The sequence below is a fragment of the Triticum aestivum genome, chromosome 6D (genome assembly GCF_018294505.1).
Source record: "Triticum aestivum cultivar Chinese Spring chromosome 6D, IWGSC CS RefSeq v2.1, whole genome shotgun sequence".
In the NCBI taxonomy this organism is placed as follows: domain Eukaryota; kingdom Viridiplantae; phylum Streptophyta; class Magnoliopsida; order Poales; family Poaceae; genus Triticum; species Triticum aestivum.
Window position 1 is genome coordinate 79,656,536 of NC_057811.1, and position 13,379 is coordinate 79,669,914.

Consider the following 13,379-nt stretch of genomic DNA (forward strand, 5'->3'; position numbering starts at 1 on the left):
AGGGTCTCTCTTTCTCGGCATAAGATGAAAAATCTTCTTTTTTTCATGCAGGATTCTACCGAGGCGTACATGCACAATTATCGACGGTTTCTTTCGCCTCCAATTTAGCTTTGATGAGGTGTTTATTGCAATATGGGTCGGTGACGGTACGAAAGAAAGATAGATGGACCGTGCGCTATTGACTAAGGTTGCATCTTAAATAGTATTTTAAAATATTTAATAGGTAAAATAACATCATATTTATATTCTATGTATTTTTCTAATCAAATTTCATATATAACATGTTAAAATTGTAGTTAGGGTTTTAAAAGATATGAGTATTTTAAAAATATATTATTTGTTCAAGATGGACAGCGGGTTAATTATACAAACTGCAAGGGGTTTAAAATCCGGCTCGGCCACGGCGCGCACGGGCTCCGACACTGTCCCCGGCGCGGCACAACAACCCCGACGAGCACGAGCTCCATCCCCGGTGGGCACGAGCTCTAGCCGCCGCCGTGAGGCACCGTCTCCTCTGCCTGCGCCATTGCCGTGGTAGAAGGAGTGGGTGGCCATAGGTGGCACAGTCTGGAATGACTATGACATGGACCTAGGTGCCCTGGCATTTCCGGTCACTCTTATATTGCTCTTAAATTTGGTCCCGGGTTGAGATACTCCTGTCAATCCGGGCGATTAAGGAGAAAATAAGGGGTCCGGTTGGGTTAATTTTTTATCGGACACTAACCGGACCAAGCAGACATTTCAGACATTTAAGAATGACTAGCAAGAGGCCCATGCGTTGTACGGAACATCAAGATGCATTTATACGAGTTGTTTATCTTGTGGGAGACAAAGATAAACGAGGGAAGGCCTTATTTGTAAATGTGGAGAGGGGTGCGGGTATCTTTTTGCAAAATTGCCATAGTTTGCTTTCTATCCCTCAGATATAAATCGAACGGTCTATATTGCAGGATGGCAGGCACACCATTATCACCAACTCGGTTTTTTATAAGAGTAGAGAAATAGGGTCCGGCTGTAGTTTTCTTATCTATTGCAGCTTCTAGGTCCTTCGGATCCCTTCCCCTGTTAAAAAAACCTTGTGTGTCACTTGGTGTGGGTATGGGTGTTATGCAGGAGAGGTCGCATGTGGGTGGGAATCGGTGGAAATAAACAACTGGACCAGGATGAGGTAGTGGTGCGTGGGACCCCTAGTGGACGCGTGTGCATCTCACGCAAGGCGGCTAGAGGCATTTACAATGTGCTGGATTAGATCAATTCTCCATCTCCATCCAGAGACTTGAAAACAAACAGCACAGCGTTGTTCAAAAAAAAAACAGCACAGCGCTTTCCTTTTTCCCCTAAAAAAGCAGCGGCAGAGCGCAGCCCCCTTCTCCCCCCAGATCCAATCGCGCCCTCGTTGAGGAAGCAGGCAGCCTCCGAGGCGCCCCTCTCCCGCAGCTCGAACCCGAGTGGGTCGAGCCAGTCACCCCCGCCGGCGATCTGCAGCAACAGCAGCAAGATCCCCGCGCTTCTCCCTCCCAATTCTACCACCAGTCTCATCTCTCTCCTCACCCTCTGTCTTCTCTGTTGAACAGGAGAACTCAGAACAACAACAATGGCGCTGCCACTATAGAGCTGCCGTCACGCCCGCATCAAGTTCGCCGAAATCTGTGCACCCACGCCCGCCGCTGCGACCTAGCATGCCCGCGTCACAGCAGGAGAAGGACCATCTCCGGCAAGTGGCCTCGACCGCCTCCTTCTATTCCTGCTCGCGGCCGAAGCGCACGGGTGGGCATCGTTTGCATTGGTTGATGCACACGACTTGGTTCTCCGAATTAGTACCACCTCACATATATGTTTTAAATTCAAATTGAGGAAAGCGTAGTGTGACGTTGAACCCAAGGAGTTAATCCGTGCTTTATTATTAAGGATAGACTATTAATAAGCTTATCAGATAGCACTTGTATACTGTGGTACGTTTCAAATTGCCACGGGCTTCATAGCGCCCCGCACTATGACAACAAAGTCCGAACACTTTTTACAGTATAGTTTGGCACTCCGAATTTAGCACTATATGCATTGGCTCCGAATCATGTTTTTGGTCAATAGTTGGGTTGTCCGGCTCCTGTGCTTACTACCTTACGTTCCGCTATATCGACTAAAGTAGTAAAGGGAGCACTACTGCGATTGTGCCCTGGTTTATCCGAAGGAGCACCTCAGTAGAGAAAGCCGAAAACTGACTGTCATGATGTGGCGAGAGCCGGTAAGCTCTTCGGAGGTTTCAAATCGATAGAGATTTTTTCCGCATTACGCGAGGGACCGGTACTTACTCGGTCAGGTGCCTATAGCATTCTAGTCCGGATACTAGGGGCTGCGCTCACATTTTTATTTTCAAACTCCTATGGCTAAGTGAGAGTGCTAAAGCCGCATAGTCTGATTGTCTGGTTCGTTGCGCTAAACACCTCCTCCAAGGACCAAACAATTGAATTAAGAGTGTTTAGATTTCATCCCGAACACCCCCGTACTACCTACGTGGGGGCAGAAGTCGACGACTGGCCAACTCTCAGATTTCATACAAAACGGCCGCAGAGGAGGTAAAATTGTTTAAACATAACGTTAATTATATTACATAACAACTTTGTTTCATCGTACATGGCAGAGACAATATGAATATATTCATTCAAAGATAATGTCTTTCGCACACTGCGTCGCTACAATGCGGGACCCCTCCAGGACGTCTTCAAAATATCGCTCTGGCGTGCGGTGCTCCTTGCCCTCAGGCGGTCCTTCGGTGACGAGCTTGACGGCGTCCATCTTCGCCCACCAGACCTCGACGCGGGCGAAGGCCATGCACGCGCCCTCGATGCAGACCGACCGCTTGATGACGTCCAGCCGAGGACAGGCATTCACCAGCCGCTTCACGAGTCCGAAGTAACTGCCGGGTATAGCTTCGGCAGGCCACAGCCGGATTATTAAATCCTTCATGGCCAGTTCGGCCACCCTATGCAGCTCGACCAGCTGCTTTAGCTAATCGGTGAAGGGCACTGGATGTTCTGGCGCAAGGTATTGCGACCAGAACAGCTTCTCCGTTGAGCTCCCTTCTTCGGCTCAGAAGAACTCCGCAGCGTCTGACACACTACGCGGCAAATCCGCAAACGCCCCTGGAGAACTCCAAATCCGGGTTAGTAAGACATACTGCTTCTTCACATACTTGCTTTGCATACTAAACGCCTTACCCGCCGCGATCTTCCTGGCCTCATGGATCTCCTGGAGGGCGCCCTGGGCCTCGACCCGGGCTTCTTCCGCGCTCTGGCGGGCCTTGGCGAGGTCGGCCTCCTGAGCCGAAACATCGCACTCCAAGGCCTCGCATTTCTTCACAGCGTCCTGGAGCTCTTGCTGGACCTCGTTGACCCTGGCCTTGAGCTTCTTACGGGCGGCTTGCTCCTTGGCAGCTTTCTCCTCAGCTTCGGCCAGGGCCTTTTTCAGGGCCTCGACCTCGGTCGTCGCCCCTGCACATATCATAATACTATGGTCAATACACATCATTTATTCTTTCCGAATACACAGCGAGTCAATACATACCTTGCTGGTCCTCCAGCCGCTTCCTCGCTTGGTCGAGCTCCTCCTCGGCCCGCTCCAGTCTCTGCTTTAGTCCGGAGACTTCGGCAGCGTGTGAGGTTGCGGCTAGTAACGACGCCTGCTCATTAATACAAGACACGTTTAGTTAGTTTCCTGCAAAAATGAATTGATCCTCTGTCCGGTTTTGCTTTCCAAACACCGGACAGTGTCTCAGGGGCTACTATCTATATGGAGATTTTCTCCCTTGCATCGCTTACCTCAAAACCTGTCAGCAGGCCGCTGCAGGCTTCGGTCAGTCCGCTCTTGACAGACTGAACCCTCTCAATCACCGTACCCATAAGGATACGGTGTTCTTCCACAATGGAAGCGCCTCGAGCGGTTCCAGAAGATTGTCCGGTGCCTCTGGTTGAACAGAGGTCACCGGTGGGATAGACACACCTCCGTCTTTCAAAGGAGGCTGCACGCCGGACTCCGGAGCCGTGTAGGTCTCCAGAACCGTATCTGGACGGGGGCCGAACTGAATACGGCCCCCATTGCCAGTCTCCATGGGGGACTGCTCCCCCATGTGTCCGGCGGCCGAGGTTTCGCCCTCTGGCGCCACCCTGACAACCTCCTGAGACCCTCCCTGGCCTGGGAAAGTCCTTCGCGACAGCACCTCGGCGTCGCCCTTGGCCGTGGGAGAGTAAGCGGCCGGCGGTGACGCGCTGGCCATCGCCCTTGAATCCAACGAACCTCTTGATGAGGATCGCTGGGAGCTATCATGGGCCAGACTGCAATTGCACAATTAACCATGTTAATACAATGAGGAGGAAAAGGCCGGATACACGGGCGAGTACGAGACTGTCAGTACTTACGATGCGGCCAGGGGCTTGCTCCGGGGGCGTCGCTCCGGACTGCTGTCGACGTCCCACGCGGTTTTATCCGTGAGGGAGCCTTTCCCCTTCTTGGGCGCCTCCGCCTCCAGATTTGTGGAGGCCGCCCTCTTCTTCCTCCCCACATCAGGGGGAGGGTTGCTTTCCTCCTCCTCCTCATCATCATCCTCGGCGGCAGAGGAGTGAGTCTTGTCTTCGGACATCACGTCCGAAGCGCCCTTGCGGCGGGGGCCACCCCGGCCCCCCTTGGCCTTCTTCTCCGGTGGCTGGTAGGGCGCCGGGACCAGCATCTTCGCCAGAAGCGGGATGACTGGTTCTTCGGGCAGCGGAGCCGAACTGTGAATTCGGTCTGCTTTCTCCGTCCATTCCTGAAAGGATAAATTAGCAAAGTTTAGTTGCCATCCTTGGACAAGCAGGTAGAGAGTACGCCTTGAGATGTGAAGGACTTACGGCGCTGGCGGGGTGGGAAGATCGTGCCCACGATCCGAGTCTATGGCCGGCGGCTTCTCGTCGCCCTTGAAGAGCAGCTTCCAGGCGTCTTCGTGAATGGTGCCGAAGAGCCTCACCAAGGTCTGGTGCTTCTCCGGATCGAATTCCTATAGAGGGGAAGTTCGGCTTTGGCAGGGGAGGATCTGGCGAACTAGCATAACCTGGATCACGTCGACGAGCTTGATTTTGTCCAGCATGCTTTGGATGCGCGTTTGCAGCGCCATCAGCTCGTCCGACAAAGACCAATTTGGGCCCTTCTCCATCCAGGAGGTCAGCCGCATTGGAGCCCAGGACTTGAATTCGGGAGCCGCGGCCCAGGTGGCGTCGCGGAGCTCTGTGATATAGAACCACAGCTTATGCCACTCCTTGACAGTCTCCACAAACGTGCCTTTGGGCCATGTGACGTTGGGCAACTTGCTCACCATGGATCCTCCGCACTTTGCGTGTTGGCCATCCACCACCTTCGGCTTCACGTTGAAGATCTTAAGCCACAGACCGAAGTGGGGCTGGACGCGGAGGAAAGCCTCGCACATGACAATGAATGCCGAGATGTTGAGGAAAGAGTTCAGGGCTAGATCATGGAAATCTAGCCCGTAATAGAACATAAGTCCGTGGACGAAAGGGTGGAGTGGAAACCCTAGTCCGCGGACGAAATGAGGGAGGAATACCACCCTCTCATTGGGTTTCGGTGTGGGGATGACTTGTCCCTTGGCCGGAAGCCGGTGGGCGATCTCCTTCGCCAGATACCCGGCCTCCCGAAGCTCGGCGATGTCCTTCCCCGTGACGGAGGAAGCCATCCACTTGCCTTGGCCTCCAGAGGCGGACATGGTTGAGAGCTTGCTCAGGGTGGAAGAAACGAGAACTTGGGTGTTGGAGCTCGAGAATGGAAAGGCAGAGGTGTTGGGGAACGTAGTAATTTCAAAAAAAAAATCCTACGCACACGCAAGATCATGGTGATGCATAGCAACGAGAGGGGAGAATGTTGGCCACGTACCCTCATAGACCGAAAACGGAAGCGTTAGCACAACGCGGTTGATGTAGTCGTATGTCTTCATGATCCGACCGATCCAAGTACCGAACGTACGGCACCTCCGAGTTCAGCACACGTTCAGCTCGAGGACATCCCGCGAACTCCGATCCAGCAGAGCTTCACGGGAGAGTTTCGTCAGCACGACGGCGTGATGACGGTGATGATGTTGCTACCGACGCAGGGCTTCGCCTAAGCACCGCTACGATATGATCGAGGTGGTATATGGTGGAGGGGGGCACCGCACACGGCTAAGAGATCAAGAGATCAATTGTTGTGTCTCCAAGGGGTGCCCCCCTCCCCGTATATAAAGGAGTGGAGGAGGGGGAGGGCCGGCCCTCTCTATGGCGCACCCTAGGAGGAGTCCTACTCACACCGGGAGTAGGATTCCCCCCCTTCCAAGTAGTAGGAGTAGGAGTCAAGGAAAGGGGAGAGAGAAGAGAAGGAAGGAGGGGGCGCAGCCCCTCCCCCTTGTCCAATTCGGACTAGGCCTTGGGGGGCGCCCAACCTCTCCTCTCTCTTTCCCCTAAAGCCCAATAAGGCCCATATACTCCCCGACGAATTCCCGTAACTCTCCGGTACTCCGAAAAATACCCGAACCATTCGGAACCTTTCCGATGTCCGAATATAGTCGTCCAATATATCAATCTTTACGTCTCGACCATTTCGAGACTCCTCGTCATGTCCCCGATCTCATATGGGACTCCGAACTACCTTCAGTACATCAAAACACATAAACTCATAATATAACCGTCATCGAACTTTTAGCGTGCGGACCCTACGGGTTCGAGAACAATGTAGACATGACCGAGACACGTCTCCGGTCAATAACCAATAGTGGAACCTGGATGCTCATATTGGCTTCCACATAGTCTACGAAGATCTTTATCGGTTAAACCGCATAACAACATACGTTGTTCCCTTTGTCACCGGTATGTTACTTGCCCGAGATTCGATCGTCGGTATCTCAATACCTAGTTCAATCTCTATACCGGCAAGTCTCTTTACTCGTTCCGTAATACATCATCCCGCAACTAACTCATTAGTTACAATGCTTGCAAGGCTTATAGTGATGTGCATTACTGAGTGGCCCAGAGATACCTCTCCGACAATCGGAGTGACAAATCCTAATCTCGAAATACGCCAACCCAGCAAGTACCTTCGGAGACACCTATAGAGCACCTTTATAATCACCCACTTACGTTGTGACGTTTGGTAGCACACAAAGTGTTCCTCCGGTAAACGAGAGTTGCATAATCTCATAGTCATAGGAACATGTATAAGTCATGAAGAAAGCAATAGCAACATACTAAACGGTCGTGTGCTAAGCTAACGGAATGGGTCAAGTCAATCACATCATTCTCCTAATGATGTGATCCCGTTAATCAAATGACAACCCATGTCAATGGCTAGGAAACTTAACCATCTTTGATCAACGAGCTAGTCAAGTAGAGGCATACTAGTGACACTCTGTTTGTCTATGTATTCACACATGTATTATGTTTCCGGTTAATACAATTCTAGCATGAATAATAAACATTTATCATGATATAAGGAAATAAATAATTACTTTATTATTGCCTCTAGGACATATTTCATTCAGTCTCCCACTTGCACTAGAGTCAATAATCTAGTTCACATCGCCATGTGATTTAACATCAATAGTTCACATCACCATGTGATTAACACCCATAGTTCACATCGTCATGTGACCAACACCCAAAGGGCTACTAGAGTCAATAATCTAGTTCACATCGCTATGTGATTAACACCCAAAGAGTACTAAGGTGTGATCATGTTTTGCTTGTGAGATAATTTTAGTCAACGGGTCTGTCACATTCAGATCCGTAAGTATTTTGCAAATTTCTATGTCAACAATGCTCTGCACGGAGCTACTCTAGCTAATTGCTCCCACTTTCAATATGTATCTAGACCGAGACTTAGAGTCATCTAGATTAGTGTCAAAACTTGCATCGACGTAACCTTTTACGACGAACCTTTTGTCACTTCCATAATCGAGAAACATATCCTTATTCCACTAAGGATAATTTTGACCGTTGTCCAGTGATCTACTCCTAGATCACTATTGTACTCCCTTGCCAAAATCAGTGTAGGGTATACAATAGATCTGGTACATAACATGGCATACTTTATAAAACCTATGGCCGAGGCATAGGGAATGACTTTCATTCTCTTTCTATCTTCTGCCGTGGTCAGGCTTTGAGTCTTACTCAATTTCACACCTTGTAACACAGGCAAGAAACTCTTTCTTTGACTGTTCCATTTTGAACTACTTCAAAATCTTGTCAAGGTATGTACTCATTGAAAAACTTATCAAGCGTCTTGATCTATCTCTATAGATCTTGATACTCAATATGTAAGTAGCTTCACCGAGGTCCTTCTTTGAAAAACTCCTTTCAAATACTCCTTTATGCTTTGCAGAATAATTCTACATTATTTCCGATCAACAATATGTTATTCACATATACTTATCAAAAATTTTGTAGTGCTCCCACTCACTTTCTTGTAAATACAGGCTTCACCGCAAGTCTGTATAAAACTATATCCTTTGATCAACTTATCAAAGCGTATATTGTAACTCCGAGATGCTTGCACCAGTCCATAGATGGATCGCTGGAGCTTGCATATTTTGTTAGCACCATTAGGATTGACAAAACCTTCTGGTTGCATCATATACAACTCTTCTTTAATAAATCCATTAAGGAATGCAGTTTTGTTTATCCATTTGCCAGATTTCATAAAATGCGGCAATTGCTAACATGATTCGGACAGACTTAAGCATCGCTGCGAGTGAGAAAATCTCATCGTAGTCAACACCTTGAACTTTGTCAAAAACCTTTTTCGACAAGTCTAGCTTTGTAGATAGTAACACTACTATCAGCGTTCGTCTTCCTCTTGAAGATCCATTTATTTTCTATGGCTTGCCGATCATCGGGTAAGTCAACCAAAGTCCACACTTTGTTCTCATACATGGATCCCATCTCAGATTTCATGGCCTCAAGCCATTTTGCGGAATCTGGGCTCACCATCGCTTCGTCATAGTTCGTAGGTTCGTCATGGTCAAGTAACATGACCTCCAGAACAGGATTACCGTACCACTCTGGTGCGGATCTCACTCTGGTTTACCTACGAGGTTCGGTACTAACTTGATTCGAAGTTACATGATCATCATCATTAGCTTCCTCACTAATTGGTGTAGTAGTCATAGGAACAGGTTTCTGTGATGAACTACTTTCCAATAAGAGAGCAGGTACAGTTACCTCATCAAGTTCTACTTTTCTCCCACTCACTTCTTTCGAGAGAAACTCTTTCTCTAGAAAGGATCCATTCTTAGCAACGAATGTCTTGCCTTCGGATCTGTGATAGAAGGTGTGCCCAACTGTCTCCTTTGGGCATCCTATGAAGACACATTTCTCCGATTTGGGTTTGAGCTTATCAGGATGAAACTTTTTCACATAAGCATCGCAACCCCAAACTTTAAGAAACGACAACTTTGGTTTCTTGCCAAACCACAGTTCATATGGTGTCGTCTCAACGGATTTAGATGGTGCCGTTTTAACGTGAATGCAACTGTCTCTAATGCATAACCCCAAAACGTTAGTGGCAAATCGGTAAGAGACATCATAGATTGCACCATATCTAGTAAAGTACGATTACGACGTTCGGACACACCATTACGTTGAGGTGTTCCGGGTGGCATGAGTTTGTGAAACTATTCCACATTGTTTTAATTGAAGGCCAAACTCGTAACTCAAATATTTTACCTCTGCGATCATATCGTAGAAACTTTTATTTTTGTTACGATGATTCTCCACTTCACTCTGAAATTCTTTGAACTTTTCAAATGTTTCAGACTTGTGTTTCATCAAATAGATATACCCATATCTGCTCAAATCATCTGTGAAGGTCAAAAAATAATGATACCCGCCGCGAGCCTCAACACTCATCGGATTGCATACATCAGTATGTATTATTTCAAATAAGTCAGTTGCTTGCTCCATTGTTCCGGAGAACGGAGTTTTAGTCATCTTGCCCATAAGGCATGGTTCGCAAGCATCAAGTGATTCATAATCAAGTGATCCCAAAATTCCATCAGCATGGAGTTTCTTCATGCGCTTTACACCAATATGACCTAAACAGCAGTGCCACAAATAAGTTGCACTATCATTATTAACTTTGCATCTTTTGGCTTCAATATTATGAATATGTGTATCACTACGATCGAGATCCAACAAACCATTTTCGTTGGGTGTATGACCATAGAAGGTTTTATTCATGTAAACAGAACAACAATTATTCTCTAACTTAAATGAATAACCGTATTGCAATAAACATGATCAAATCATATTCATGCTCAACGCAAACACCAAATAACACTTATTTAGGTTCAACACTAATCCCGAAAGTATAGGGAGTGTGCGATGATGATCATATCAATCTTGGAACTACTTCCAACACACATCGTCACCTGGCCCTTAACTAGTTTTTGTTCATTCTGCAACTCCCGTTTCGAGTTACTACTCTTAGCAACTGAACCAGTATCAAATACCGAGGGGTTGCTATAAACACTAGTAAAGTACACATCAATATCATGTATATCAAATATACCTTTGTTCACTTTGCCATCCTTCTTATCCGCCAAATACTTGGGGCAGTTCCGCTTCCAGTGACCAGTCCCTTTGCAGTAGAAGCACTTAGCCTCAGGATTAGGTCCAGACTTGGGCTTCTTCACTTGAGCAGCAACTTGCTTGTTGTTCTTCTTGAAGTTCCCCTTCTTCCCTTTGCCCTTTTCCTTGAAACTAGTGGTCTTGTCAACCATCAACATTTAATGCTCTTTCTTGATTTCCACCTTCATCGATTTCATCATCATGAAAAGCTCAGGAATCGTTTTCGTCATCCCTTGCATACTATAGTTCATCACGAAGTTCTACTAACTTGGTGATGGTGACTAGAGAATTCTGTCACTCACTATTTTATCTGGAAGATTAATCCCACTTGATTCAAGCGATTGTGGTACCCAGACAACCTGAGCACATGCTCACTGGTTGAGCTATTCTCCTCCATCTTTTAGCTATAGAACTTGTTGGAGACTTCATATCTCTCAACTCGGGTATTTGCTTGAAATATTAACTTCAACTCCTGGAACATCTCATATCGTCCATGACGTTCAAAACGTCTTTGAAGTCCCGATTCTAAGCCGTTAAGCATGCTGCACTAAACTATCAAGTAGTCATCATATTGAGCTAGCCAAACATACATAACATCTGCATCTGCTCCTGCAATAGGTTTGTCACCTAGCGGTGCATCAAGGACATAATTCTTCTTTGCAGCAATGAGGATAATCCTCAGATCACGGATCCAATCCGCATCTTTGCTACTAACATCTTTCAACATAATTTTTCTCTAGGAACATATCAAAAATAAACACAGGGAAGCAACAACGCGAGCTATTGATCTACAACATAATTTACAAAATACTATCAGGACTAAGTTCATGATAAATTTAAGTTCAATTAATCATATTACTTAAGAACTCCCACTTAGATAGACATCCCTCTAATCCTCTAAGTGATCACGTGATCCATATCAACTAAAACCATGTCTGATCATCACGTGAGATGGAGTAGTTTCAATGGTGAACATCACTATGTTGATCATATCTACTATATGATTCATGCTCGACCTTTCGGTCTTCGTGTTCCGAGGCCATATCTGTTATATGCTAGGCTCGTCAAGCTTAACCTGAGTATTCTGCGTGTGCAAAACTGGCTTGCACCCGTTGTAGATGGACGTAGAGCTTATCACACCCGATCATCACGTGGTGTCTGGGCACGACGAACTTTGGCAACGGTGCATACTCAGGGAGAACACTTTTATCTTAAAATTTAGTGAGATATCATCTTATAATGCTACCGTCAATCAAAGCAAGATAAGATGCATAAAAGATAAACATCACATGCAATCAATATAAGTGATATGATATGGCCATCATCATCTTGTGCTTGTGATCTCCATCTTTGAAGCACCGTCATGATCACCATCGTCACCGGCGCAACACCTTGATCTCCATCGTAGCATCGTTGTCGTCTCGCCAATCTTATGCTTCTTCGACTATCGCTACCGCTTAGTGATAAAGTAAAGCATTACAGGGCGATTGCATTGCATACAATAAAGCGACAACCATATGGCTCCTGCCAGTTGCCGATAACTCGGTTACAAAACATGATCATCTCATACAATAAAATTTAGCATCATGTCTTGACCATATCACATCACAACATGCCCTGCAAAAACAAGTTAGACGTCCTCTACTTTGTTGTTGCAAGTTTTACGTGGCTGCTACGGGCTGAGCAAGAACTGTTCTTACCTACGCATCAAAACCACAACGATAGTTTGTCAAGTTAGTGCTGTTTTAACCTTCGCAAGGACCGGGCGTAGCCACACTCGATTCAACTAAAGTTGGAGAAACTGACACCCGCCAGCCACCTGTGCATGAGCACGTCGGTAGAACCATTCTCGCGTAAGCATACGCATAGTCGGTCCGGGCTGCTTCATCCAACAATACTGCTGAATCAAAGTATGACACGCTGGTAAGCAGTATGACTATTATCGCCCCACAACTCATTTGTGTTCTACTCGTGCGTATAACATCTACGCATAGACCTGGCACGGATGCCACTGTTGGGGAACGCAGTAATTTCAAGAAAAATTCCTACGCACACGCAAGATCATGGTGATGCATAGCAACGAGAGGGAGAGTGTTGTCCATGTACCCTCGTATACCATAAGCGGAAGCGTTATGACAACGCGGTTGATGTAGTCGTACGTCTTCACGATCGACCGATCCTAGTATCGAAAGTACGACACCTCCGCGATCTGCACACGTTCGGCTCGGTGACGTCCCACGGACTCACGATCCAGTAGAGTGTCGAGGGAGAGCTTTCGTCAGCACGACAGCGTGATGACGGTGATGATGAAGCTACCGGTGCAGGGCTTCACCTAAGCACTACAACGATATGACCGAGGTGGATTATGGTGGAGGGGGGCACCACACACGGCTAAGAGATCAATGATCAACTTGTGAGTCTATGGGGTGCCCCTGGCCATGTATATAAAGGATGGAGGGAGGAGGAGGCCGGCCCTCATAGGGCGCGCCCAAAGTGTGGAGTCCTACTAGGACTCCTTAGTCCTAGGAGGATTCCACCTCCCACATGGAATAGGAAAAGGGGAAGGGAGAAGGAGAAGGAAGGAAGGGGGCGCCCCCTTTCCCTAGTCCAATTCGGACCAGTCCATGGGGAAGGGGCGCGACCACCATTGAGGCCTTTTTCTCCTTTCCCGTATGGCCAATTTAGGCCCAATACAAATTCCCGTAACTCTCCGGTACTCCGAAAAATACCCGAATCACTCGGAAC